General features: G+C 44.4%; 2 protein-coding genes, 1 long non-coding RNA gene and 1 pseudogene across 16 annotated transcripts in view; 2 read left to right on the forward strand and 2 right to left on the reverse strand.

Moving 5' to 3' along the window:
- Positions 1–2,980, forward strand: part of RBMS1 (RNA binding motif single stranded interacting protein 1) — a 212,987-nt gene extending 210,007 nt beyond the window's left edge. For all 12 annotated transcript variants that reach the window (XM_067741762.1, XM_067741773.1, XM_067741764.1 and 9 more), the window contains one exon: positions 351–2,980. The gene's annotated coding sequence lies outside the window, so the exon portion shown is untranslated. The remainder of the gene's footprint in view (positions 1–350) is intronic.
- On the reverse strand, positions 2,357–27,289 carry LOC137226610 (uncharacterized). Its single transcript, XR_010944427.1, has 3 exons — positions 27,218–27,289; positions 5,640–5,778; positions 2,357–3,701 (listed from the first exon to the last, which is right to left on the reverse strand). It is a non-coding gene; the product is annotated as an uncharacterized lncRNA (long non-coding RNA).
- Positions 11,632–14,477, reverse strand: LOC137226608 (zinc finger protein 786 pseudogene; annotated as a pseudogene).
- Positions 24,143–27,744, forward strand: part of ITGB6 (integrin subunit beta 6) — a 144,641-nt gene continuing 141,039 nt past the window's right edge. For 2 of the 3 annotated variants that reach the window (XM_067741757.1, XM_067741758.1), the window contains exon 1: positions 24,143–24,540. The gene's annotated coding sequence lies outside the window, so the exon portion shown is untranslated. The remainder of the gene's footprint in view (positions 24,541–27,744) is intronic. The other variant, XM_067741760.1, reaches the window with a different exon arrangement.

Below are 27,744 nucleotides of genomic sequence, written 5' to 3' on the forward strand. Positions count from 1 at the left end.
AATCTAATACAACTATCCTTAGATTGAGAGATTGCTCTCCCAGCTCCCACTTGGACCACGGATCTCAAAACTAGTCACTCTGCCATGCAGATTGCAGTAAAACAGCTCTGTGGAACTTACAACACCTGGGTTTCTGGATTGCTCTTGTGAAGTATGTTGCAGGTTCCAGATTTGAAAGGTGGACTCGGGACATAAAAAGTGACCTCAGTTCCAGAGTTTGCATTTACTGGCCTACCACCAGCGATGAGCAGAGCCTTTCTCAAACACATATCTTTAAAACAAGAAAGAAATGACAAATCTCTGGTATATTACACCAAATGTACAAAAGCATTTTTTTTTCTCTCTTCCAGATGTACAGAAGGGTGTGCTTAAACGAAGAAGGTTGTGAAGGCTGAACAATCATGGATTTTTCTGATCAATTGTGCTTTAGGAAATTATTGACAGTTTTGCACAGGTTCTTGAAAACGTTATTTATAATGAAATCAACTAAAACTATTTTTGCTATAAGTTCTATAAGGTGCATAAAACCCTTAAATTCATCTAGTAGCTGTTCCCCTGAACAGGTTTATTTTAGTAAAAAAAAAAAAGAAAAAGAAAAAGAAAAAAAAAACCAACAAAATACAAAAAGATTTTTATCAAATGTTATGATGCAAAAAAAGAAAAAAAAAGAAAAAAGGAAAAAAAAAAAAAGAAAACTTCAATTCTCTGGGTATGCACAAAGACCATGAAGACTTACCCAAGTGCATGACCGGATTCTTGTGGTTTTGTTCATTTTGTGTTTTCGTTTGTGTTTTTTTCAGCTGTATGAAATGGGCTTTCTGACGTTTAAATAGTCCAACTTCACCCCTGGTGTTCTGTGCTTGCAGTGTGAGTGTTGCAGCCAGTGTCTCTTTTCTTAGCTTTCCGTTTTCCTTTCCACGTAGTGTGAAGTGTCTTATCCTTTTCTATGAATTCCAATTTGCCTTAACTCTTTTGATGCTGTAGCTGTTTCAGTAAAAGTTAGTTCAAACTAATGATGTAGAATGCTTTGACCAAATGGGCTGGTCTATTATGCCTTGTTAAACAGCAGCATAGGGCTTTTAAAAGGTAGTCAATAAAAGTTGCTGAAATTTTGGCTTTTTTAAATATGTAGTAGGTGTTTTTAATGATTTTTCACATAATGTGTAAGGTAGTGAAATGCAAGAAGGGAAAACTGTTTTGTGTGAAACACATTTTCTGACTGGGGAACTTTTAATAGGGTAAATTGTTTGTAAGGCTGTACGCCAAGAGTTTCCTCTGATAGTTTGACTGATTTAGGATATCTGCTGTATGATGCAATGTAAAGTCTTTTTTGCCTTTTTTCAGGAAAAAAAAAAACAACTAACTTGATGTTCTAGATTTAGTGTAGGTAGCGTAGGGGCAGGGGGTGGGGGGAGGGGAGGGAGTCACCGAATGTTTTGTCCTTCCTTTATACTAACGATAGTGCTTTAGAATGAGAATGACGCCTGAGATCTGGCAAACCGAAAAAAACCACAGATGTTGCTATTGCAACGAAATGGGAAAAGTTAGAAGTAAGGATTTATCTTCAAACATAAGCTGAGATATGAATAGAAGCGAAACAATTGGCTACTAGCTCTCTCTATCACATAAATTTGAGAAACAAAAATTACTTGGCACTTTTAAAGGTAACTTCACCAAAGACCGAAGAGCCAGTAACCAGTAGCTCCAGCTTGTCTCAGCATCACATCTTCTGTGCTCTTTATTTTTGCCGGACCAGTTTGCGGTTAGGAGAATGTGCCTTTTTTGTACCTTTGGATTTAGGTTTTATAATTTTAATTGACGTATGGACACACACAAACAAACAAAAAAGCATGAAGGAAGATTTGGATCCAAGCAGTGCCACACTTTACATCATCACTACAAGTGTTAAGTGTAAAGAAAAACCAGTTTTGAAACTATGAAATTCCTGATTCATAAATACACAGTTATTTCTACTTTAGTACATATAAGATAATTCACTGTTATTAAAGCTCTTTTATTAAGACAATTGCATACGTTTGAAAAGCAATGGTAAATTAAGTTGTCTTCCAAAACTGTGTACTTGTCTGGTCAACTGTGTGTGATCAGTTATCTACCTCAGAGTCTATTTTCTTTTGTGCTGGGACAGGTTGCTGGCCCTCCCTGTTTCCACAGACCAAATCCTTCCTAGCTCAGGAGCTAGGCCTAAGCAGTTATTTCTTTCGAGTATTTTTTAGTTCTTAAAATTTATGCTTGTGTTTGATTATAGATGTCAGTGATATTTCATAGTTTCAAAAGTCCTTGCTGCTCTGAGAAGTGTAGATTCTAGTGAAAATTACATAGTCATAAGAGAAGTGTGTTTTTGTTTTTGTTTTTGTTTCCTTTTTTAAAGTTGTGGTATTATTGGTTCTATGCTCCCTGGAATATTACTGCTTTGTGAAAGTCCAGACTGAACGCAGCACCCTCTTTGTACCTAGTACATTATAAACCTGGGTCTCTCACTACTTGATATTTTTGCATTAGTTAAGACAGAAATTTGATAACTCAGAGGGGAGGGGAAATCTGCTGCTAGAAGTGTCTGAACTAAGTGCCATACTCGTCTGGGTAAGATTTGGGAAACATAACCTCTGTACATAAAAAAAGAAAAAAAACCAGTTAAACATCACATAGTAGACAGCCATTAAATTATAAAAAAAATTAATTTATGAAGAAAGACCTTTTGTACAGATTGAAAAAAAAAAGATTTTCATAGAGATATCTATATGATCAAGAGAGTTAATTTTTTATTTTTGTTTTACTAGTGCCACAAACTTGCCAGTGGTAACTTATTTGTCCGGTTCAAGATAACTCTGTAGTTTTCTTTCCTAGGACTTGTTGTTAAACGCCAAAAAGACATTTTTGAACTGTACATTTGATCAGATTGTTAGCTTTTTCTGTTTTATTTCTTTTGAGAACCTTTGAATAAAAAACATCTGAAATTTTATTTTCCCTGTCAATTTTTTTTAGATTAGATTCAATGTATATCAGAATTTCATTTCATTTCTGATGTCTTCTTTCAGCTCAATGGATTGGTTTGAAACTGAGTTGAAAATTATTTTCAGATTCAATATGTACTCGAAATATATTTCCTTTAAAAGAACTGGAAAAAACCTTCACACCCTGTTGTTTTTGGTTATTTCAGTTCATGTACAGGGACAAGCATTAGCTCACCATGTTTCCTCTCAGCAAAGTCCACCTTTGGTCTGTTCTTAAACACCAAAGAGCCAGGCCCCTCTCCTTCCTCCTTCCTTACTGCTACCTTTGGACTGTGGCACTGTCATTGCCCAGCAAGAAGGACAGAATAAAAACAGTGTCCCCATCTCTGGTAAACAAGCTCACGGGTAAGGATTTCAAGGTGATCTTATCCCTGCCTTGATGCCTCGGGCCTCCTTTAGTGACCTTGTTTGGCTGTTCCCAGTAGGAGGCTCTGGTGCAGCATTCAGGGGGCAGAGACAACAGCTTTCTTTCCCACACTGACATGCTTTATGGGAGGCTCTTAGTACAAGAAATTGACTCTTACCCAAGGTAAATGAAATGTTTCAGTGTAGTTGTAAAGGTTTCTTTTTCTGCTGCCCAGTGGCTCTGTCCTGATGAAAGGAGTGGGCGAGAAGGACATCCACAGCCTCCATTTCTGTATGCCTCCGCCGCAGTGTGGACGATGGGATCTGTGAATTAGATACATGGGGTTTAGAGCATTTACCTTGCCAGAGCCGAGAAAGCCCCAGTACTCACTGGCTCTATGAGAAAAGGGAACCCGGTCCTCTAATGATAACCAGTGCTTCAGAGAGAAAGATGTCGGGGCAGGAGCAGAGTGTAGCCTCACTGAGACACACGCAGGCTGCCAAGAATGTAAGCTATGGGGCCTCATGTTCTGTCCCAGCCTCACACTGTCCCCATGCTCCTTCATAGGACCACTGACCAGAGGCAGGTAAGAAATACTGCTGGGCACCTTAGGTTTTGTTAACCTTATTTTTGTTCTCTTATTTTAAGACGGCTTATGTCATTAGAGTCCTGGGACATCCGGGGGCTGTCGTTCACACAGAAACTGATAAACACTTTTTCAGAGCACCTTTTCTGTCTGTGCAACAGGGCTAAGCAAGCCAGAATGCTGATGGATAAAAAAGAGCTGTCACTCACACATAGAAAGAGGACCTGCGGCACCTTTGGGGATCAACCCCACCTTGCTAAAATGTTGTGGTTCCTCGGGTCATCATCAGGGGCCAGGACTCCCTCTTTGTCTGAGATGGCCTGGGTCCAAGGATCGGGGAGGAATTCTTGCCTGGAAAAGAGGGAGGAAGCTGGCAGCGACAACCGGGCGTGCATATTTCTCTCTCTGTATGGGCTGGGATGAGGGAGAGCAGTGGGTGGACAGGAGCCCCGTTTTCTCCCCACCACCCATGCCCTTCAAGAGCAGTGGCGGGAGGTACATCCGCTGGAACATGAATTCCGCCTCCTCTCAAATTTCACAGATGCTGGTTAAAAATTCACTAAGAGAAAGGTAGTGCCTCCCAGCCTGAGGAGGGGCTCAAAAATGTTCAGATCTGACAACGATCGTCTCATTCCACCAGAGTAGCCGGAGGAAAAGATGCAGCTGCCTTGGGAGAAAGGTCACAGACCTGTCACCACCACCTTCCTCCACCACCCCCAGCCCCCCCGCCCTTGCCTGAAAATCTTCAGAAGATGGCAAGTAGTTAGGAAAATTCAGCCCAGGGTTAAAGAAAAACTGGGCAGCTTCTTCCCCTGCAATAGCAATGTGATGAAATAAGCACCCCTCGGTAGTGGCGGGGAGCGGGGGAGGGGTGGCCGCAGGCAGCCCCGGCAGGTGGCGCTGGGGAGCAGGGCTGCGGGGCAACGCTCCCGGGGCCCAGCGCAGCGTCCTTGGTACGGCTGGGGAGGCGGTCCCGTGCGCCCATCCTTCCTGTGGATGACCTTGGCCAGGCGATGCAATTTCAGCCCTGTGGAATGGCTCCGGAGGAGTGTCTCCTGTCTTTGGACGTCCTGTCTTGACGCTCTGGGTCTTTTCAGGGCCCGGGAATGTTCTCACTTGAGCCACTAGAGGGAGGATTTTGTGGCTCTTCACCTGCAGCTGTGAGCCTGAAGGCAGGCGACCCGGGCCTCGCAGGAGGTGCTCCTGGTGGAAATCGAGGATCCCCAGGCACACACCTCTGGGGACAACAGGGTACTCGAACTGCGGGTTAGTAGTAAGAACGTTGCCCGATGCTGTAGCTCCCTCCTGAGAGCATTGTTGCTCAGACGGGTAGTAACTTATATGTGACTTTTAAGGCTCAAGGAAGGGCTTGGGGACAGGGAAGGAAGTCAAAAGCCTTGCCAGACTTCATGACTGCAGGCACAAGAAAGTGCTGGCAGGTCTCTGGGCTGCTCAGAATTGAAAACAGGTGGCTTTGGATTAAATACAAACTTTAATGCTATTATTCCTTTTGTGTGTGTGTGTGTGAGAGAGACTGAGATCTGATCTAGAATATTCCACTGCTCATTGACACAAAATATGGATCATAAACGAGACTACAGGTATCTCCTACCCTCTAGTATCCCAGAAACCACTTCCTCTCCTTGAATACCTCCAGTGACTGGGCACTTCTCACCTCTCTTGGCATCCTGTATCTTTTTTGGAACTGCTCTCAAACTTGCTTATGGAGTCAAATTTGCATCTTTGTCATTTCTACTTGTCAGCCTTAGTTCTGCCAACTGAGATGCCACAGAATAAGTCCGTCATTCCCATTCCTGAAAAGTCAAAAGCATAGTGACAGACGACACATCAGTGATTGCCAGGAGTTAAAGGGGACAGGAGGATGTGACCATAAAGGGGATAGCACAGGGGAGTTTGGGGAGAATGATGAAACTGTTCTATATCCTGATGGTGGTAGTTACACAAATCTATATTTGAGCTAAAATTCATAGAGCTGTATACCCAAAAATTCTATTTTAATGTACAGCCATTTATTCAAAAAACTTTTTTAAAAATGAGACAAGTCAGTCATTTCTCAAATGTGGAAAACTCCTGGCTCCACAAATCTTCTCTGGGTTGAACATTCCTTGTAGCTTTAACTGTTACTCATCAGCTCTGGCTCACCATCAGGTCACCCTCCAGATGCACCACAGGTGACTCAAGATAAAACCCAGAACCGCAGGAATAGCCTGGGCCTTCACCTGTCTCCCCGGCTCAGCCCCATCTGTCTGCTGGAGGTGAAATGGTCTCCTTATTGACGTCCCAGTTCTTAAAGCTTGTAGCCAATTAAAATCCCTATTCCTTTCTTTCTTTCTTTTTTCTTTTTTTTTGTCACAATGATGAATTATAATAGACATGCAATGGAATATTATGTAGCCATTTTTAAATGAAGACATTTTCACAGCATGAAAAATACTCAAGATATAAGGTGAACAAAACTCTCAGGCACAGAACTGTAGATATAGTATGCTTATAATTATGAAGCAGTATTTAAGTATAAAAGATGGGACTTCCCTGGTGGCGCTGTGGTTGAGAATCTGCCTGCTAATGCAGGGGATACGGGTTCGAGCCCTGGTTTGGGAGGATCCCACATGCTGCAGAGCAGCTGGGCCCGTGAGCCACAACTACTGAGCCTGCGCGTCTGGAGCCTGTGCTCCACAACAACAAAGGCCGCGATAGTGAGAGGCCCGCGCACCGCGATGAAGAGTGGCCCCTGCTTGCCACAACTAGAGAAAGCCCTCGCACAGAAACGAAGACGCAACACAGCAAAAATAAATTAATTAATAAACTCCTACCCCCAACATCTTAAAAAAAAAAAAAAAAGATGAGGAGGTACTTCAAAGTGCTTAGCTGTGTGTGTAAGGGTTATGGAACGTTTGTATTTTCTCAGTTATACTTTTCCAAATTTTTCTAGTTGTCTACAATGAAGACATTTTATAATCAGGAAAAAAAAGTTTTAAAAGAATGTTGTCAGATCATCCTAAAATTATGCGAGTTGCTATGTTCATTATATTCCAGTTCAGCACATTCAATTAATTTTTTTTTCCATTTAAAAGATACTGCACCAGACATCAGAAGACACAAAGAGGACATGATGTGGTCCCAGTCCTCAAGGAACATTCTTGTGAGGAGACGGTGTATAAATGACAATAGTTCAAGGAGAAGTAACAAAAGTGTGATCTAAATAAAGAGCTTTGGGAGTGCTGTGAGGGGCCCAGACGGCATAAACACTCTCCTGAGGTTCTTGTCATTTTCACATTACCAATCAGTTAGTTCCTTTCTTACTGATCAGAATTTACTCCAAAGCAGCCATTTCCTCACTAGTTCCTCTGTCTCCTGACAGACGAAATTGTCGGGCAGACAAATGAAGTCTTTGGTAGCTCTGTCCTTGCCAGAGACTTGGAGCAGATGTCCAAAGAGTTGACTTCTTTCGTCACTCCTGCTCTGAAAATATTGGGATGTGTAACAAGAAAGTGTCATCTTGTTTTGTTTTGTTTTGTTGTAAATAATCAGGGTGTAGGATACGTTTTCTTAATAATGTCATCTTCTTTAACCTACCTTGGTCAGATGATCTGCACACACCAGATTGTGGATTTGCAAACACCTGTGTAGTTTTCTGACTGCCTCTCCCGCAACCTCCACTATAGTCTTGAGAACTCATGTTTATTACTTTCTTCACAGAAGTCTAGCCAGCAATCTCATCATATCCACTTTGTTACACATTGCTTTGACATGTGCAGGAATAATACGTATATTATTTCCCTCAGCTTTCACTCTCCTAGCGATTCGTCTGTCTCTGTTTGTTTTACAAACCTTTATTTTTACAAAGGTTTGAAGCAACTTACCAGAAACACAGTAAGATAAATGTAAAAATCAGGGCTTGAGAAGTTAACAGTGAAAAGAGATAAAGAGAGCACAGAATGTAGCTCTGCAAGCCAGAAGGCCTCCATCATCCCTATACTTGAACCTCAATGATTTTGAGTTTCCTGGCAGCCAAGGTGAAAAGGGAGAAAGGTACATACATCTATAGCTTTTATTTTCAAAGGGAGCAAAGACTACCAGATCCTCTGGGAAAAGATAGTATTTACTAGATTTCGATAGGAACTCCTGCAGGCAGCACTGGACAGTGTCTTCCGCCACCTTTCTCTGCCAATACAATCACACTTTCCCAAGGTGGTTTCAGGTAGGGCCTCTGAATGAAAGTCAAGGACAGCATCCCAAATCACCACTCCATGAAAGTTACTCTGGAATGCTGTAGACTCGTAACAGATGTTTTCAGTTACGCCTCTTCTCAAATGTTCTTGGGCGGTATACTTCATCCCTCTCACCAAGCCTACTGCTCTACTTCTGAAGGACAAAAGTCTGTTTTGCAACGGCACAAACATTCTAGGTGCTCCTTCCACTTCCACATTCAGATCCTCAAAGGAAAACGAGGTGCCAGGCCCAAGTCATCCTGCGGCTTACTGAGCACTCCCAGTGATGCCTAAGGCCCTGTCCTATTTCTTCCATTCCACTGGAAGCAGCAGCTCGGGGGCAAGTGTCTGGGCTGGCTCGTTTGGTCAGACACTTGCTCCTCAGTGGCAAGACCTGTGAGCTGGGAAGCAGGATCATGGCACTTCCCATTACCTAATACTGCAGCTTTCCAGAGACTCTCAAAATTAATAATGCTTCTCTATTTTTTCATCAAAGGACCCTTGAGAGGTGAGGAGAAAGCGTAGGGAACTCCAGGGATGTCGAAGCACAGCTCTGTGTGGCCCACCATGAACACAAAATTTCTCATGTTTTCTCAATGGGAAGCTTGTGTTTACTTTATAACATCTTTCTCTTTTCCCCCGAAGTGGTTGTGCCTTTGAATTTATTTCTTAATTTTTTAAAAAGTTTTGAAACACAAAAATTGCAAGTACGGTACAAAAAAAAAAAAAAAACTTTTATCCTGATATATCTGAGAGCAAATTATCAACCCAAAGCTCCATGACCCTCTACAAACAAGGACATTCTCCCATATGACCACAATACAACCATCAAAATAAGGAAAGGCAGGCTGAAACATCACTGATTATTCCAGTAACGCCTTTGGAGTAAAAAGATCCAGTTCAAAACTCATGCATTGCCTTTAGTCGTCGTGTTCCTTTGGTCTCCTTCAGTCTAAAATATCTCCTCGGTCTTTAGTTGACTTTTGTGATTTGGACACAATTGAAGATTCCAGGCCAGTTATTTTGCAGAGTGTCCTCAGACTGGTTTGTTTGATGCTTCTGTGTGATTCTGCACCTTTTGCAGGAATATCACCAAAGAAGAGCTGTGTTCTCCTCGCTGCGTCCCGTCGGGAGGTGCGTGATTTCAATTTGTCTCATTATCAGTGATATTCCCTTTGATCACTTAATTAAGGTGGTGTCTGCCAGGCGTCTCCCCTGTAAAGTTACTCTTTCCCACTTTGCAGATATTAAGTAGTTTGTGGGGAGATGTTTTGGAACCATGAAAACGTGCTCAACTTCCTCAAACTCGAATTTATTCATTTACTTATTTCTATGAGTATGGACTCAGGGTGTCCTTTCTGTTCAATGGATGCGAATCCGTAATCGGTATTTGTTTTGATGCTCAAATTGTCCCTAACTTGGCCTGTGGGAACTCCTGCAAGCCACCTTCTGTGTTTTTAAAGGCGTATCCCCATTATTCTTCAAGAACCTCCCTGCTTGCTGGCCCCGCCAGATGTGCCAAGCTTGCCTTGTACTTTCCCTGTTCCAGTCCTAGATTCAGCCATTTCTCCAAAGAGTCCTGGTTCCTTTTAGCAGAGAACGGTGTTTAGAAGGTAAGGTTTGGGCACTAGATATACTCATTGCTACTGACATGTCACTGTTCTCCAGCCCCATCAGTAAATAGGGATAAGGAGTGTGTGTGTGGGTATAGGCGTGCAACACACACACTTACATCTGTATTTTCTCCATGATCTATACATATTGAAAAACATACATCTGCATCCATACCTCCAAGTCCTTTCCAACACGACAGCATTCATTTTCCCTTATTTGTAATTCTCTTTGCTGACACCAAGGAACCTGGCTCCCGACATCCTTGATCCTTGTACTCATTCGATCAGATCCCCTGTCTGTGACCAGCCTCCCATCTCTGACACCCCCTCAGCAGGACAGATGCCTCAGACTTACTCTCCTGCTTAGGCTCTCACACCTCAGTCTGCGTGGGAGTCTGGGATGGCGAGGAGGTTAATTCTCCTCCTACCCTGCCCAGAGGGAGATGAAACCTTTTGTCAGGGGACAGGGGTCATTCTGCCATAAGAGGGTGAGTGCTCTCCAGAGGAAGGGGGCCTTTTGTGATGCCGTAAATATGCCCCAAGAAGTCTGCTTTCCTCCCACTGTCAGATGGAATGCGGTCAAAGTTTTGAAACAGAAAGTTGAAGAACAGGAATGGTGTGGAAGTGGAAAACCCAAAAAGGAGACATAAAAAGAGACATGGAAGGATGGCAGAAAGAGGAGAAAGAAAGGAAGAAGAAAAGAGCAACTTAGAAAGGGACCTAGGTAGGAAAACGAATATTAGACAGTTTGAGTGGAAGAGATAAATAAGATAAAAGGAACTCCGTTGATTGACATCACTCTCGCAAAGCTGTCCCCCAAGGGCCTGGTAAACACGCTGGTCTCTCACAAGCTCTCAGCCACCAAATTTGGTGTGTATTAAATTAAAGAAACAGAGATGTTTCTAAGGTGCCTGCACTGACTTGCCATCTCTGAGGCCCCAAATCCAACATTTTGCAGAAACTCCAATGCAGCAGCCCCCTGATTTCCCCAGATGTTTTTCCAGCGCCTCGCAAGCGAATCTAGTCCAGCATCACAAAACGCGGGGTTACTTTCTTACCAAGTTGAACCATCTCGTTACCCATGAGTTAATTCTGAAGTCTCTGCAATAAATGCCTTTGAGTTTTTGAGAATAGAAAGAGCTACAGCCTTTTGTGGTCATGGAGAAAGAGTGAATTTACCGATCTAAACCGTCTCATGTCTCTTTTCCTCCAACTGGGCCTCCCTGCAGCAGCGGCCAGACTGATGTCTCCACTTCCCTGCCTCCAGTCTCACCTCATCCTACTGCAATCTGGGCTCTGCTGCCAGCTCTCCACTGCACCATTCCCATGCCGGCTGGACAGGGACCTCCGATTCCCAAGTCAGAGAACTCTCAATTCTGATCTGAATGAACTCTTGGCTGCATTTGTCACTGTTGACAGGCCTCCTCTTCTTGAAATTTCATTCCCCAGCTTGAAGTTCTTCCACAGCCCAAGTCTAAAATGCCTGGCTCCCCAAGGACCTCATTTCCACTGGCTTTGGGACCTCACCTCCAGCCACACCCCATCTTGAACTTTAAAATCTCAGAAGCGGGGCTTCCCTGGTGTCGCAGTGGTTGAGAGTCCGCCTGCTGATGCAGGGGACACGGGTTCCTGCCCTGGTCCGGGAAGATCCCACATGCCGCGGAGCGGCTGGGCCCGTGAGCCGTGGCCTCTGAGCCTGCGCGTCCGGAGCCTGTGCTCCGCAACGGGAGAGGCCACAACCGTGAGAGGCCCGCGTACCACAAAAAAGAAAAAAACAAAACAAAAAAAATCTCAGAAGCGTTCTGTACTCTGCACCTTTTTTTTTTTTTCAACTTAGCACCTTTGGTTTTATTTTTTTCAACCCAGATTAATCAAATTTTGCTTGAATTATCAGCTTTTCCTTAAGGGTAACCATGCATAATCACTATGAAACCTGCTGTGAAACTTCAGCATTCACATAGACAAACCATGAGTCGGAGAACTCATTTTGTTGCTATTAGCTTCAAATAAGTCAAAACCAAATCCTATCATATCAGGCCTGCAACAAAAGTCGCTGGGTTAAACCCCCTGCTTATCATCATACTATGAAAAAAAGAAGAATTGACATTTAACAGTCATCCCATCCTTTTAGCTTTGAGAACAGTACTGGAGGGATTTTCTGCTGTCTAAATTCAAGCTGGGATTTCAGAGTTAGCTTATTAGCACTTTGGGGAAAATCACGCTTTAATACGGTGGGAAGAGCAAACCTATCTATTGTTTCTATCCACTGTTTTCTATCAATGGATAGAAAACACAGCTGGTGATGTTTTAAATGAGAATCTTTGTGGTTTCTCACATGCCTAACCTGTATCACATTCTTGCTCAAAAAAGGGCCCCTGTTCCTTCCATCTGTCTTACCAGATTTTGGGTTTGGCTGCGCTGGCTGTGGACTCCCTGGCAATACCGACTCTGCTGACCGCTTTGGGCGCCGAACTCGGCCTCAAATCCAGTCGGCCTCAATCATCGCAAACAGTTGGCTGAGCCTTTGCTTAACGTCAGGCTCACTGGGGGCACGACAGGACTTCGTGTGCACTCTGATGTGTTCGGCCAATTTCGACTTATAAATGAAGGCCTTGCCGCAGTCTGCACAAGCGAACTGCCTGCCGGGCCTGTGGATGCGCTGGTGCCGAAGCATGTGGCCCCTTTCCCGGAAGTTTTTATCGCACTCGGGGTAGCGGAAAGGCCTCTCACCGGTGTGCAGGCCCTGGTGGCTGAGCAGCTGCGCCTTCAAGCGGAAGCTCTTGTCGCACTGGGAACACTGAAAGGGCTTCTCGCCTGTGTGCGTCCTGATGTGCTCCACGAGCCTGGACTCCTTGGCGAAGCCTTTGCCACACTCGCAGGAGAAGGGCATCCGGCCGCCGTGCAGCAGCCGGTGCGCCTTCACGTCGGCCTTCACGCAGTAGCTCTTGCCGCAGTCGGGGCACGGGAACGGCCTCTCCCCCGTGTGCAGGCGCTGGTGGCTCCGCAGCTGCCCCTTGAGACGGAAGCAGCGGCCGCAGTCGGGGCAGCCGAAGGGCCGCTCGCCGCTGTGCACGCGGAAGTGCTCGGCCAGTTTGGACGGCCGTGTGAAGCCCTTACCGCACTCCGCGCACTGGAAGGGCCGCTCGCGGCTGTGCGTGCGCTCCTGCGCCTTCAGGATGCCCTTCAAGTGGAAGCTCTTGCCGCACTCAGGGCAGCCGAAGGGCCGCTCTCCGCTGTGCACCCGCAGGTGCTCGCGCAGCTTGCACGGGTGGGCGAAGTCGCGGCCGCACTCGCCGCAGGAGAGCGGCCTCTCGCCGCCGTGCCTCCTCAGCCGGAAGCCAAGGCTGCTCGTCTGAGTGCAGCCGCCGGTGGAGCCTCAGCCGCCCGTGCTGGCGGGAGGCCCAGCCGCACTCGGCGCACCGGAAGGGCCGCTCTGCGCTGTGCACGTGGGTGTGGTCTGGAAGCCCGCACTGCGGGGAGGAGCGCCGGCCGCACGGGCCGCAGGAGGCCGGCCTCTCCGCGCCGGGGCCGGGCTCGAGAGCCTCCGGGCGTTCCTCGCCAGCCGGGCTCAGGCCCGGCTTCTCTCCCAAGCGCGGGAGCTCAGCCTGGTCGGAGGCGGCCCCGGCACCCTCTCTCCTGGAGCCGGGCCTCTCCCATCGCAGCCGGGGCACTTGGAAGGCCTCTGCCCCGAGAGCAGGTGGTGGGCGTACACTCGCTGCCCAGCAACTGGCTCTCTTCGGGGTGGACTGCCAGGGGTCTAAGCAAACACGACTTCCGGCGGAAGCCCCGCCCACATTCTGGACAGCGGAAGTGCTTCTGGCCCCGAGGGATGCTCAGCAGCTGTTGTGTGTCGGTTTGTTTGCGGAACTGATTCCAGGCCCTGTGTGGTGGGTCCTTCTGGCTCCCCTGGTGCTGCTCTGAGAGGTTCTTCCAAAAGCCTTCCCCACAGACGGGGCAAGGGTGCTGGAGGCCCTCCCCAGAGGTTTCCTGGAAGCCGGGGGGACCGAGAGTCCTGGGACTTACGATTGTGTCTCTTTGGGTGGGTTCCCTGGAGCTGTGGACTACTGGAACTAGAGCCCGAGTATCATGTCTTTGTGGATTCAGGAGGGCGACGACTTGGTCAGGCCTGAAGGAAACATCTTCACTTTTTCCCTTCACTTTTAATAAGGGTTCAGAGGAATGCTGGCTCTGAAGAGGATCTACTTGGAAATGGCAGTGGGCTTCTCCTGGTTTCACAGCTTGCTGGCTTCCCACAAACAGTTGTCCCTCAATAACTGGATCCAAATGCAAATCAGCAGAGGTGCAAACTATGTTTCCTGATTTCTGTGATTCTCCCCAGATCCTGAAGCGTTCTCTCCCCTTTTCAAGCCAGGATATTAGTTCTGGTTTGGGAAGTCCATCATCTAGAGAAACAAGAATCTCATAATTGGTTCTCATTACTTGCTTGTAAAGCTCCTTCTGCCATGGCTCTAGATCCCACCATTCTTGCTCGGAGAAATAAACGGCCACATCCTCAGAAGTCAGAGGTAACGGAGCCGGCTCGGCCATGGGCCCTCGCGGTCCCACCTGGCCCCGGACCGGGTTACAGCCAAGCCGGGAGTCCCGGCTGCCCGCGGCACCTTGCCTGCGACAGCGGCGGCTGCGGCCTCCCACCTCGCCGCTCCTCGCCGACCTCTGTACTCTGCACCTTTGCCCCTTCTTGTGTCGCTCCTAGGATGGTCTCCTCCACCTGGATGACTCCTATTTATCCTTTAAGAGTCAACTCAATACTTAAACTCCTTGAGAATAATTAGGCAATAAATAACTGCTTTCTTTTGAACTTTTTTTTCAGTTGTGAAATAAGCTTAGAAAAGTGCATAAACCATAGATGTACAGCTCAAAGTCTTGTAGCAAAATGAGTACCTGTACCTCCACCCGAGTTGAGAAATAGAACATGGCCCCCTCCCTAGATGCCCCGACAGCTGTGCCTCTTGACAGTCATCAACCCCTCCTTCAGCTCAGTAGGTAACACTCCACAGACTTTATGTTATTCACCTCCTTGCTTTTCTTTATGATTGTATCACCTAAATATGCTTCCCTAAAACCTAGAGTTTAGTTTTGTCCATATTTGAACTTTCTATAAGTGGAATCGTGCTTTCAATATTTCGTTGTGTCTGGCAGCTTTTGCTCAATATTATATCTTGAAGATTTAATCGTGCATTTTTGCTTAGCTGTAATTTATTTTTATCATTGCATAGTATTTCATTGTATAAATATACCAAAGTGTGTCTATTTTATTTTTGATAGACGTGGGAGTTCTTGACTATTCTGGACACGCTATGATGAAAATGCTCAGTGCATCTGTGCCTGTATTTCTGCAGGGTGTATGCCCAGGAGCGGAGTTGCTGGATCATGGGATATGCCTAGCTTCAGCTTTACAGGATAATGCCAAAATGTTTTCAAAGTGGTCATCACAGACCCTAAGGTTAAATGAAATACCTGTCTTTCGTGCAAAGAATACCTCTACTTGAGATTTAAAACAAAACAAAACAAAAACAAAAACAAAAACTAGTAGTAAGTGTCCAGTGGATGAGAGGTGAGTATTGACAAAGATAGCAGGGAGGATGAGGAGCCACAGCGGAGGGGTCTAGCCCTTACGGGAAGGGGAAGGGGCAGGGTCAAGGTGTAACCAGTGTACAGTCCCACGTAGACTTGTGCTGGCCTCCCAGGTAAACGCTGCAAAAGAGCTCCCCTCCTTTCTCTTGAAAAGAAGGAATGGGGCTTGACTAAGCAAGGATGCCATTCCTCGTCACGGTGCTCTGGTGCTGTGCATGTTGTTTCTGCGGTGTCCATGGACACCCAAAGCAGCTGTGGATCAGACCGGGTTGCTCCTGGGCCAGCCCCCCTCACCCTCCACCCTACTTCCCACTGGCTCCCACCCCTCAGCCTCAGGGATGCTTCTCCACTCCTGGCCCAGCAGTGGCTCTCATGGGTCTCTCCCAGTCTCAGCCCTTCCAGCCCAACAGCAGCCTCATGTTGCCACCACCTGATTGGGGTGTGGAATGTTCTCCTTCCACACCTTTCACTTCTCAATCACCGATAGCACTCAGCGATCACTGAGAGGGTAGGGCAGGTGGAGGTTGTTCCTCCGGGCATTATTCTGAAGCTGAGGCTGAGGGGGTACCCAGGTGTCCTCCTCTTCGCTGTATGGAGAAGTTGGGACCATGTCTTAGTCTTACTGGGTCCTTCCCTTTCCCCAGACCACTCCAGTGCCCAGCAGAGTTCCTCACACACAGCTACCTAACCTAAGTTGGTCACTTACCCAACCAGCAGCTTTCTAACAACTGGGGACACAGGAGATACACTGTTCCTAGAACTCCGTACTGCACCTACCAGAAAATGATCAAAATGACCATACAAATCTACAATGACTATGCTAATGGCGCCCCCGGAGTTGCGTAGAGCACAGCTTTCTCGCCGTAAGCCGCATTCTGGCTGATGGATAAATAAAATCTGATGCTTATATGCAAATCTCATGTTTGTCAGTAATCCCAAAGTCTTAAAATGGGGTTACCAGAGTGCTAACAAGGAACGATTATCTAAATGACATTAATGGCTCCCTTTAGGTGGAAGATCCACCAAGTTGTTATTTAGGTTCAAGTCAGCCAGAAAATGCCAGCAAAGGGGGGTTGATTGATTTAATAAAAGAGGCAGTGATAAATTCTTCTGTAGCTTAGTGATTCTTCCCATGTGAACTAGAGGGAAACCAGAGACGACATCAAAATCTATCCTTCCATTTCTTCATGATGAGGGGCTGGAACGAAGGGCCGTTGGCTTGTCGACTCTGAACCTGAGTCCGTGATAAGGGCGGCTCCCCAGGGTCCTGCAGGGGGTGCTTCGCTGAGGACGGTGAATGGTGAGCTCATAAAAGGACCGCTCAGTCCAGCTGAAGCCTCCTTTCTCCAATTTGCCCACAGGGATGTCTTTTTCTAATTTTTGCAAGGACTAGTGCTGTGTAAGATTTTCAAACTGTTTCCACAAACTCAAGCCTCGTAACAGCATTTCTGTGAAGCTAGCATCTCTTTTGCAATCCACAAGGCCAAACACCCTGGTTTATCTGGCTTCTTTCCTTCTTTCTATGTTAGATTATTTATAACACTATAGGTCAACGAAATCTCTGTTTTCTAAGTTCAGCGCTGCGAGCTGGGTGTTCTCTCTTTGCTCCTCCAGATTACTCTTTTTAACTCCTGTGTCTCAGGAGACTGACCTTCAGGATGGCATCAAGCTGGCTCCCTTGCCTCTGGCTTCCATCTGGAGTTGGCCAGTGTGAGGTACCTGCAACCAGTGGGCTGGAGGGATGATTAATCAAGGTTTATTGCCCAGGCTTCCTCCCTGTGGCCCGCAGATTGGCAGTGTCCCCATCACGGGTTGAATCGTGTCTCCCCTAAATCCATATGTGAAGGCCTGATCCCCAGGACCTCAGCATGTAACTGTATTTAGAAATAGGACCTTTAGAGAGGTAATTAAGTTAAAATGAGGTCATTAGGATGGGCCCTAATCAAACATGACTGATGTCTCTATAAGAAGAGATTTGGACACAGATACATGCACAAAGGGAAGACCATGTGAAGACACAGGGAGAAGACAGCCATCTATAAACCAAGAAGAGACACCTCAGAAGAAGCCAACACTGCCAACACCTTGATCTTGGACTTCTAGCCTCTAAAATTGTGAGAAAATAAATTTCCGTTGTTTAAGCTGCCCAATCATGGTACTTTGTTAGGGCCTTCTACCAAAATCACAGGTGCAGACCATGCTCCCTGTCCTAGAGCCACAGTTCTCCCCCTGGCTTGTGTTACTGCTCCCTCCCCGGACTCCAGGCTTAGGGGAAGGAAGAAAGGGCTCCCTGCTGTTGCTGCTCTATCGTGGCTGGTTTCCCTTTGCTTTTATTATGATATGATATAATAATATAATATAATATAATATAATATAATATAATATAATATACCGTCTTTATTAAACCCTCTTCAATTACCCCATTTGTGTGCATCAGCGGTTACTTGCCGGAGCTTAGACTCATCCACCTGTTTCTAGCAATTTGTCTGGGTTGTTCCTAAAATGTAATCCTACCCAGCAGACCCAGACCAGAACGGTTCATCAGGTGAGATGAACCCTCTGCCATCTTACCATGTGAAAAACATTTTCTGAAATTTCCAACGGTGACAAGAAGCTATTAGAATATGCAACTTAGTGGTGAGCTCTTCGTAAATAAAGATAAGAAATCGGTCTAGCCCAGGAAATGCTGACATCGTTGTAAGCAGGGACTGAGAAAGTGACTGTTCTGAAAAAGAAATTCATGCTATGGAGAGAACACTCTGGAAATGGATATTTAGAATTGTTTCCACCATTGTGTAAATCGTTTCTGAAAACAATGTTTTCTCTGTTAAAAATTCCGATAAATACACATTTTAAAAACTTGGAAGTAGGAGTTAAAGAAATTATTTAAAAACCTTTCAAATGTATAATTTCAGAGAGCTTTGAGCATATCTCTAGCTATCTGCTATCTGCAAAAATGGTGCTTCAATGAGGCTTCCTTTCTCTGACTTTCTCTGGGTTTGGCCAATTGGAAGCACTTTTTCATTAGATTATAAGAGCAACTGATTGACGCCAAAAAAAGATGGAAATTTATTAATAAACTTTCATCAGAATCTTTGCCTAGTTAGTGGATGTGGCCAAAAACATGTCAAGATGGAGTCATTACAGACAACAATGTGCTTCTTGCATATCTTTGTAGCATTGCTTTTAGACACAGTAGTCACTAATCAGGTACCAAAATAAACTGTGCTTAGAATCAGACTTTTGAATCAAATCACAAAGTGGTAATGCCCGCTTTTCGAGTGAAGCATATACATATAAAATGAGCATACAATGTGAATAGCTAATGAAAGCAAAAAGGGCTTTTTTTGCCATCCAGAAAACAATGCACTTAATATTGTCTCACCTTAAAAAGCATTCTCTTTGTTTTTAATTAATAATGTATTAGTTCAATAGTACATGTGTATCTATAAACAAATAACAGTATTGGGAGTCATCTTTTACTGATTCTGGTGAGTCATGCAAAACGTTGGAGACCACTGAACATTCAAGCATAAGGGGCTGCAAAATAAAACTCCACCGTATCTGGAATCTTAGAACCTCAGGTTCACAGTTCTATCTTGTTCAAACTGACTTCAAAGCCAGTGAAGGGGGAAAGCACAAAGGAATGCTGTGCCCGAGGGACAGCCAGCGCCACCCAGCCTCCCGCCCGAGGCAGGGGAGTCCGCTCCTGGGGTAGAACTGCCACCTCTCAGAGAGTTTGGAAGTATTTGGAATGTAGTGGGAGGCCCAAGGGACCACCCAGTAGTAAAAACCCGGAGGAAAGCCTTCCAAAAACAACAGGGGGTAGAATGAGGGTAGCTCCTCCCCACTTCCACCTCCTGGCCAGGCCCGGGCGGGAGCAGTCCATCTTCCTGCATTCCTGACTGTCACAGAGGCTACGAGCCTTGGAAATAATGCTGTCACAGTTGCAATGTTTGGAGGTGACAGGAAACATCCTAGTCGCGTCAGAGAAAATAGCCGTTTCGACTAGACTGCAGGAAAATGCCCCTGGCACTCAACTCAGCATGCCTTGTCTCCAGTGCCGCCAGCAAAACAAGAGCCCAGCTCCAGGCAGAGCTCTGGACCATATGTACATTTATTGCCTGGCCTTTCAGGGAAAAGGCTATGAAGATACATTGATGGAGTGGAGATGTCATTATGTGATTTTGAAATCAATGCCACTTCCCAGCTGTTTTTTGTTACTGTTTTTACAGGATGCCTCAGTGATTAAAATTAAAATGTGGTTACAGAACAAGGGACCCAGAGAGCTGTTCATTTCTCTGCATTCCTACAAATGCATCCTGCTGTTTCCAGCTTTTCTCCTTAAAGGCAGGGTGAATTTAAATCGCCTTCTCGGCACTGAAGGATGCACCAAAGCAGTTTCATCTCCCTGTAGAAGCCTCTAGAGGAGATTATCTGAATGCTTGAAGAAGCCGTTCGTCTTTACAGTTATCCCAAAGAAGTCAGGTGATGTTAACAAGACATTCTTTCTGCTCCCGACATTCAGAGTTGTAGCTTTGTGTCTTAGATGCTGGTGATTTGTCGTAGTTTTGTTTTTTAAGTCCATTCAGTGGTGGTCTGAGTAGAGATTAATGGGATTTTGTCATCTAAGTGAGGTGAGCTCATTCCTGAGTTTTGCTAAACTCTACTATTCAGCCTCGTGCTCAGCTCACAGGGGACCTTCTAAACCCCAAGAGCCTCCCGCTGAGTGGAAGCACAAACACTGCCCCGAGATGCTGCCATGTTACACGACTGTACCCTCCAAACTGGATTTTCCTTCTCTTCACTCCTACAGAGAATAAGGCCACGTGGTCCCAAATTATTTTCCAAGATGACCTTCTAAATGGATACCTGGGGCCTCCAAACTCCCTCCTACCGGGAGGTGTCTTTCATTTTCTCCACACACCATGCTCCAGCAAAACCAGACTTCTCACCTTGAAGAATGCAGCACATATTTTCATCCAATCGGCTTTTTTTTTTTTTTTTTTTTGCGGTATGCGGGCCTCTCACTGTTGTGGCCTCTCCCGTTGCGGAGCACAGGCTCCGGACGCACAGGCTCAGCGGCCATGGCTCACGGGCCCAGCCGCTCCGCGGCATGTGGGATCTTCCCGGACCGGGACACGAACCCTTGTCCCCTGCATCGGCAGGCGGACTCTCAACCACTGCGCCACCTGGGAAGCCCCAATCGGCTTTTTGAAGAATGAAGCTGAGACCTTGATCTACTGTGGTTTGCCTGCCCTGCTCTATAATGCCAACAGATTACTGGGCCTTGTGGCCACCTTGTCCTTCATGTTTTGTGGCCAGGGCCATTCCTGTCTTGGCTGGAGAGCTAAGAGTGGAATTTTAACTATGAATTTCCTTGTGTTTAATAGGCTCACGTCAAAAGGCCGCATTCTGCCTCAGATATGCATGAACAGCTTCCACTGGTGTTACTCATGTATCTCTGAGTTTAGTTAAAATACTCCAACACTTGGGCACTATTGAAAAACATTCTTGTTTAATTGCTTTAATGCGCATGTGGGAGGGTGAAACCGGCACGTGGAAATTAATCAAAACTTCACTCTGTTCTAGGTAATGTTTGTTTTTTTAAGGGAACAAAGCCATTTGGACAATCCCGCTAATCAATTCCATCATTGTACATACCAACCACGGGGCCCCTCCAAGCTGCTCTTGGAGGCCTCATTAGCCCAGACCCATCTGGTTATTTAAGGGGCAGCTGTGGTAGAATGAAGCACACCACAGGTCTGGACTCAAAATAGGCAAGATCAAATTCCAGCTCTGTTAATATTGTACCGACTTGGGCAAGTCACTTAGTCTTTCCCAGCATCTATTCATCTGTAGACTGTTGAATTTACAAGGTTATTGTATGAATTAAATAAATAATGGATGTTAAGTTATGGAGATAGTAAGGAGAGACTGACTGATGGTCAAACAATGGTAGAGCAAGCGTAGATTGGTATAACTCCTTTGGAAAGTAGTTGCAATGCATACCGATAACACTAAGCAGATAAAATTGTCTTCTTTGATCCAATAATTCTACATATGAGAATTTGTCATTGGAAATACAAAAAATAAATAAATAAAGGGAAATCTTTGTGTGTAAAGCTTTTCTTCATGGCATTTTCTTTTTATCATGGGAAATAAGTGGAAGCAACCTAGATTTTAAGTAATTAAGGAAATGTTTAAGTACATCATTACATGCTTAGATGATACTTAAATGATCACATACAGAATCATTGGTACCAAGAAAACATAAGCATTAAAAAGGACTGGAAGGAAATAGGACAAAATTTCCAACAATAATGGGTAGAAGAAAACCAGAAGATGCTTTGGATAAAAGCACTGTATGAACTTTTGCCCCTCTTTGCATTCATAATACCTTATACATAGATGACACTCTTTACATAGTAAATGATTTTTTTTTTAAGTATTATACCTTAGCTCCTAATTAACTAGAACACTCGGCTCAACTAGCTTTCCAATTAATCAAAGCTTTCCCTTAATTAGCCCTGCAAAATAGTTTTGAAATATTTTTTTCTGGTGGTTTGTTCTTACTTTTCCATCCAACTATCTGTAAGATCATAGATATTCAGGAACTAGCACATTGGCATTTGGTCAAATAGCAAAAGCTTGGATTCAGTCATTGAGTGTCACAAGGCGCAACATCAAAGGAATTTTCCAACATTGCTCCCCACATACAGCTGGGCCCATGTCACTTGATCCTAAAGAATGCCAAGCAGTGTGCAGCGGGTGGTGACCGCTCATGGCAGGGGAGCCAATGTATATGTTTCCCTCAGGAGGAAAATGGGTGCAAGCCTAAAAAGCCGGGGGGGTGGAACGGGGGACACTTTAAGTGTAGACAGCAGTTTTCAGAGAAAGTTCATCGGCATTATCATAGTGAGTTATGCACAAGGAGGGAATGCAATAAATAAAACCTCATTCATTTACAGAAATAGAACCAAAGCACCCAAAACAGGCAACTACATGAATATTCGGTTCTCGGAGCCACTGGAAGTAATATTTATTGCCTTCAGATGAGAACCACCTTTAGTGGCTTTCTTTTGAAATAGCATTATAAAATACCATTTTGTATTTCTAGCACATCCTATGGGCCTCTCTGTGGCTCCTTTGGGAACAGAGAGCCAGGCTCAGCATACAATGGAGTTGTCCACCTGGGAAATGGAAGCTAGCCTGTGTTGGGGCAGTCCAGGGAGGAAATGAATTTTGCAAAGAAGGAATAATATCTCTAGGGCAGAAATTAACTCAGTCCTTGAATTTCAAATAGAAGTGTTTCCTCGCTGCTGAGTTCACCTAAAGAGCAAAAGAACAAACTTGCACCTCAATTACAGGAAAGGAAAAGCCCCTTGAAGGCTCATGGGATCACAGAGGTTAGAAATGAACAGTACTAATACTCCACCACACACAAGACACACATAGATGAGGAGACAGTTGGAAGAGGTTAGAAATTTTTCAGAGATCACACAGCCAGTAAATGGTAGAGTCAGGATTCAAATCCAAGTCTCCTGGCTCTCTGCTGCTCTGGCTTCTACACTACTCAAATACCACAGGGCTTGCAATCTGCCAAACGACCACCAGTACTGTTCATCAGATGTTCAAGAAGCAGTGTAGCACCATGGTAAGTGCTTTGGAGTCAGACTGGAGTTTAAATCTTAACTCTGTCACTGACTAGTGTGTGACCTCGGGCAAGTCATCTCTCTGAACGTCAGGCTCATCTGTAAAGCAAGATCATTAACCCAGCCCCACAGTGTGGTGGGAAGAATTAAGTGAGATAATGCACCTCAAGCACTGAACAGGGGGTTTGAACCACCACGGGGACTCAATGAACAGTATCTGTCATTACTATCCTACCCCTGTCCTTGAAGGCAGACCCAAAGCCCTGAACAGTCAGCTCACCCACAGAGGAAGAATGTGGTCTAAACACTTCATCCTTCTTCACAAAAGCTGTATGGATGTCTCTTGTCCTCCTTTGTGCCCAGCAGGAATAAATCAAATCCAGTCTAGACCATTTAGTGCTTGTCACCATTTTTGATACTAAACTCATCAGTTTTTATTTTCATTTTCTAGTTTACCCAAACCAGCCATTTTTAGAGGCTAGCGACTTTAAACCAAGGTTGCCAATAAATTAGACTCATCTTGAAAACACCAGGATCCTTCTGAGGGAATATAAATATAAACACACACAATACAGGGAAAAAAAATTTTTAATTTATTTTTTATTGAAGTATAGTTGATTTACAATGTTGTGCTATCTCTGGTGTGCAGCAAAGTGATTCAGCCTTATATATATATATATATATATATATATATATATATATATATATGTATATACATATATTCTTTTTCATATCCTTTTCTATTATGGTTTATTACAGAATGTTGAATGTAGTTCCCTGTGCTATACAGTAGGACCTTGTTGTTTATCCATTCTATATGTAATAGTTTGCATCAGCTAACCCCAAACTCCCAATCCAACCCTCCCCAATCCCCCTCCCCCTTGGCAACCACAAGTCTGTTCTCTATGTCTCTGAGTCAATACAGGGAAATTTGATAGGAGTTTGGTCATCGGCTTGAATGCCAGCTCAACTCTAAATTTGCCCAGTACTATTTTGGGGTATTAAAATCTATATGTGCTTAATACCCCACCACCCTGCCGTCCATGAGGTTTGAATGTCCTTTATAGAATGAACTTGATCCTCCCGTCTTACTTTTGGTCTCTCTCCAGAGAAGCTAACACACTGGCATAGCTCTGCCATTTGTCAGCCAGAAGTCTGGTTACACATTTGCTCGTCAATCTAAACCTAACCTATTCTCATACAAGCACTTGGGTTTTCGTGTAAATCAACCAGACGTTCTGTCATTCACCAGCAATATCTCTCCATACTGTTCTATACCCATGTGCCTTCATGAACTAGTTCACTATGTTTGTGGAAGAAACATTCAAATGAATGTGCTTTTTCAGGAATAGTGACACCAGAATGTTATAAATCTGTTCATTACCACAACAAGGATAAGTGGTATTTCTGCCAAAGACTTTTGATAACGGGTGCAGTAATGCATCTCAGCACTTTCTGAGATTAAAGGTCTGCCCTGAGAGGTAAGTAGGATAATGCATGACTAACAAAAGCAAACCCAAATTTCGGAGCTAAGTTTTCCTTGTCAGTGTAACTGATCGTTTCGAGCAGACGCTGCCTTAGAAAGTTCATAATGTTATTTCTCTTCTCTTCATCTTAAAGTCCAGGTGAGGCTGACCCCATGGTTTGTAAAAGGGCAGATCCTTATTAACTTAGCATGCTTTATTGTGATGTTTCTTATATTGGAATTCACACGTTTTTAACAGTTGTGCTTCAAAAATCTGCTATGGTTTAAGGATAATATTTCACAGAATTATTAGTTCATCACTTATTAAAATACTTGGACATTCAGTTGATTAGTCTCTTAAGAAGCTTTTTAAGATATTTGTTTCTGATTAGAGTGATTAATTGTTAACATTTTTTTAAAAATAGGTGATTTGACTCTAGCCCTCACTAGCTCTTTTAGCATTTGCAAGAGGCACAAAGGAACTAAGGAACTGGAAATTTAAACAAGAAAAATAACAGTTCTCATTGACACCCGCTTTACGTTGGGCCAGTTAACTTCAATGTTTCTGGATTGTAAAATGGTGTTTAAATGTAGAGCTAGTTCATGAGAACTATGGAGAAAATGAAGGGGAAATCCTTCAATCTAGGATGTCTACAAAGAGCACGTTTTATTCCTACAAGTGTCTGAAAATGCCTTGTGTCATTACTATTCACTTTGAGCACTTGGAAGTATCAGTGCTGTAAAAAAAAATCCAGTATCTGTGAAAGGTTATTCATCCAAATAACATGTCCTCTAAAGTTAAAGCCTCAGATAGAGCTATGTCATATTGGCTTTCAAGATTCCTAAAATGGACAGAATATAGATTCTGGTCAGAGAGCAATGGCTGTCATTTACTGTTTTGGATTCGGAACAGGCTCAGTAGATCACAGTTAAAGTTTTGGGGTACAGGGTTTCAAGTCACTTGGTGATAGTATAAAGATTAGCGTCTACCTAAGTAAAATTCTGAGCCTCGGTGAAATGGAGAAACGTCTTCCTCCCCAGCCATCTCTCCTCTTCATTCCTTTCATTCTCATGGTAGCCTTTTTCCTCTATCTGACGTACTCCCTCTAGCGTTTCCTAGATGAAGTACAGAGCTAAAGCTCAATTTGCAAACAAAAAACATTATTGCAGTCTCACAATATTATCCCCAGTTACCATACACTAAATCAAACTTCCCACCAGATGTTTTGACGTGAACTTTAAGTGATTGCCAGAATTTTTCATCTGAGCGTCTCAAAGTTAGATTCTTGTATTCCAACTTCAGATCCCAAAAGGGGACATTGATTTCTACTCTGTTAAGGTTGGATTCCTTCCCTGCCTTTGAATCCTTATATTCTAATTTACTTTTATTGAAACATGTGGGGAGGCGGTAGGGAGAGTCGGGGGGAGATTCGGTACTGAACTAAAACATACAAGCAGGCATTTCTTCGACCTATTTTCCAGGGGTAGAACTTACACTGAATGCTTCTAAGTTACCCAAGAGGTTCAAGGTATTTTGACTCAAGAAAAAAGTGATGAATTTTTTTAAATGGGTTTACGGAAACCATGGGCATATTTTCCACCATAGAAGCCCTTAGTCAAACCAGAAAGAATAGCTACTTGGGAAATGTATTGCTTATGAGCACTTTTTCTTGACAGAGAAGAAAACCTGTCAGCTGCTGTTGCTGCTACTTTGGAAACCAGCCGCAGCTGATTGTGAGAACTAACTATAGGCCAAGGTCATCTGGGGATCCACACTGCTCACAGGAATGTCACCCACACCTTGCCGGCCAGTTCAGCCAGTCCAGCCCAGAGAGCTATTTTCAGCTGGCCCTCCCACAAGAAGGCCCTGGACTGTCCTTCATGCCACCGGCATCTAGTTTTATACTTAACTATTCTGAACCATAATCTGATCTCTTCTCTCCTTGACAACAGTCTACATTTTTGAGACCCCCATAGCAGGTTGATAGATACGTCAAATTTTAATATTAACACTGACCTTTTGCTTAAACAGTACAAAGCTCACCCACACAGATAACTCTACTATATCAAATTACTTCAACCGAGTGCCTGAGCAGGAGACCTCAGCCTTATTTAGCCTCCTTCATCTCTACAGCCATCCGCCACCTCCCATCACTGCCAGGCCTGGTCCATTCAGATTCCTAAGGATCTGTTGTTGATCCTCTCCCCTTCCATGTTTACTGTCATTACATTTCACCCACGTTTGCCTAGACTTCTGTAATAGCCTCCTAGCCAATCTCCCCGCCTCCAATTCACCAATATTCTACCCTTCGTTATCTTTCAAAATCACAAGTCAGAATGCATCACTCTTCTGTTTAAAATCCTTCCATGGTTCCTCATCACCTATGAGATAAAGCTACACACACATACACACACACACACACACACACACACACTCACACACACAGCTCACACAAACATTTTGGACTCTCCAGTTAGACTATGAGGCTTTTAAGGTAGGCACCTTTTATTATTGATTTTTGTGTTCCCATCATTTAGAGCCATACCTCAATTGAATCATAAATACATTTTGTTGTATTAATTAATAAAAATATAAATCTCATGAACAAATCAGCCAGTTGCCTTCAAGAAAGTATATCTGAATCCAAGGCCCATCTTAACCTATGCCCTTCACTAAACAGAACTTGACTTACCAGGTTTGAAGTTGGGTCGTAGTCTAAGGACCCATATCTGCATTACAGAAAAATGGATGCTTCTACCAAGAGATGACCTAGAAAAGTCTTGTGGGCTAGGGAATTAGGTCAGAGAAAAAGAGGTAGGAGCAAGATGTGTGGGGCTGGGGCTTGTCACCTGATGTGGACTGTCCAATCCTGGAAGACTTAGGAACCTAAGAGGCTGTTAAAATTGAGACAGACATCATGCATGTGTCTTATCCATGGAGTGCCTCTAACCTGTCTCTTCTTTACTTAACATCTCTGCACTCTCTGCTCATCTATGCAAGTTCCCAACTTGGGTCTCAGGTTTAACCTGGTAACCTTGACTTCAAGATCAATTACCAGCACAGTTTCTACCTTTGCCATTCTAGGTTCCCCCCATGCAGTTTTCCCCAAGATAATACTTCTTTAAGAGGTTTCCGAGGTTTAGTTAATCATGCCTATCGTGGTGACATTTGGCAACCACAGTTCATGACCCACGGTCTTCTTGGCATCTCCTTATCACA

The sequence above is a fragment of the Pseudorca crassidens genome, chromosome 6 (genome assembly GCF_039906515.1).
Source record: "Pseudorca crassidens isolate mPseCra1 chromosome 6, mPseCra1.hap1, whole genome shotgun sequence".
Taxonomy (NCBI): Eukaryota; Metazoa; Chordata; class Mammalia; order Artiodactyla; family Delphinidae; genus Pseudorca; species Pseudorca crassidens.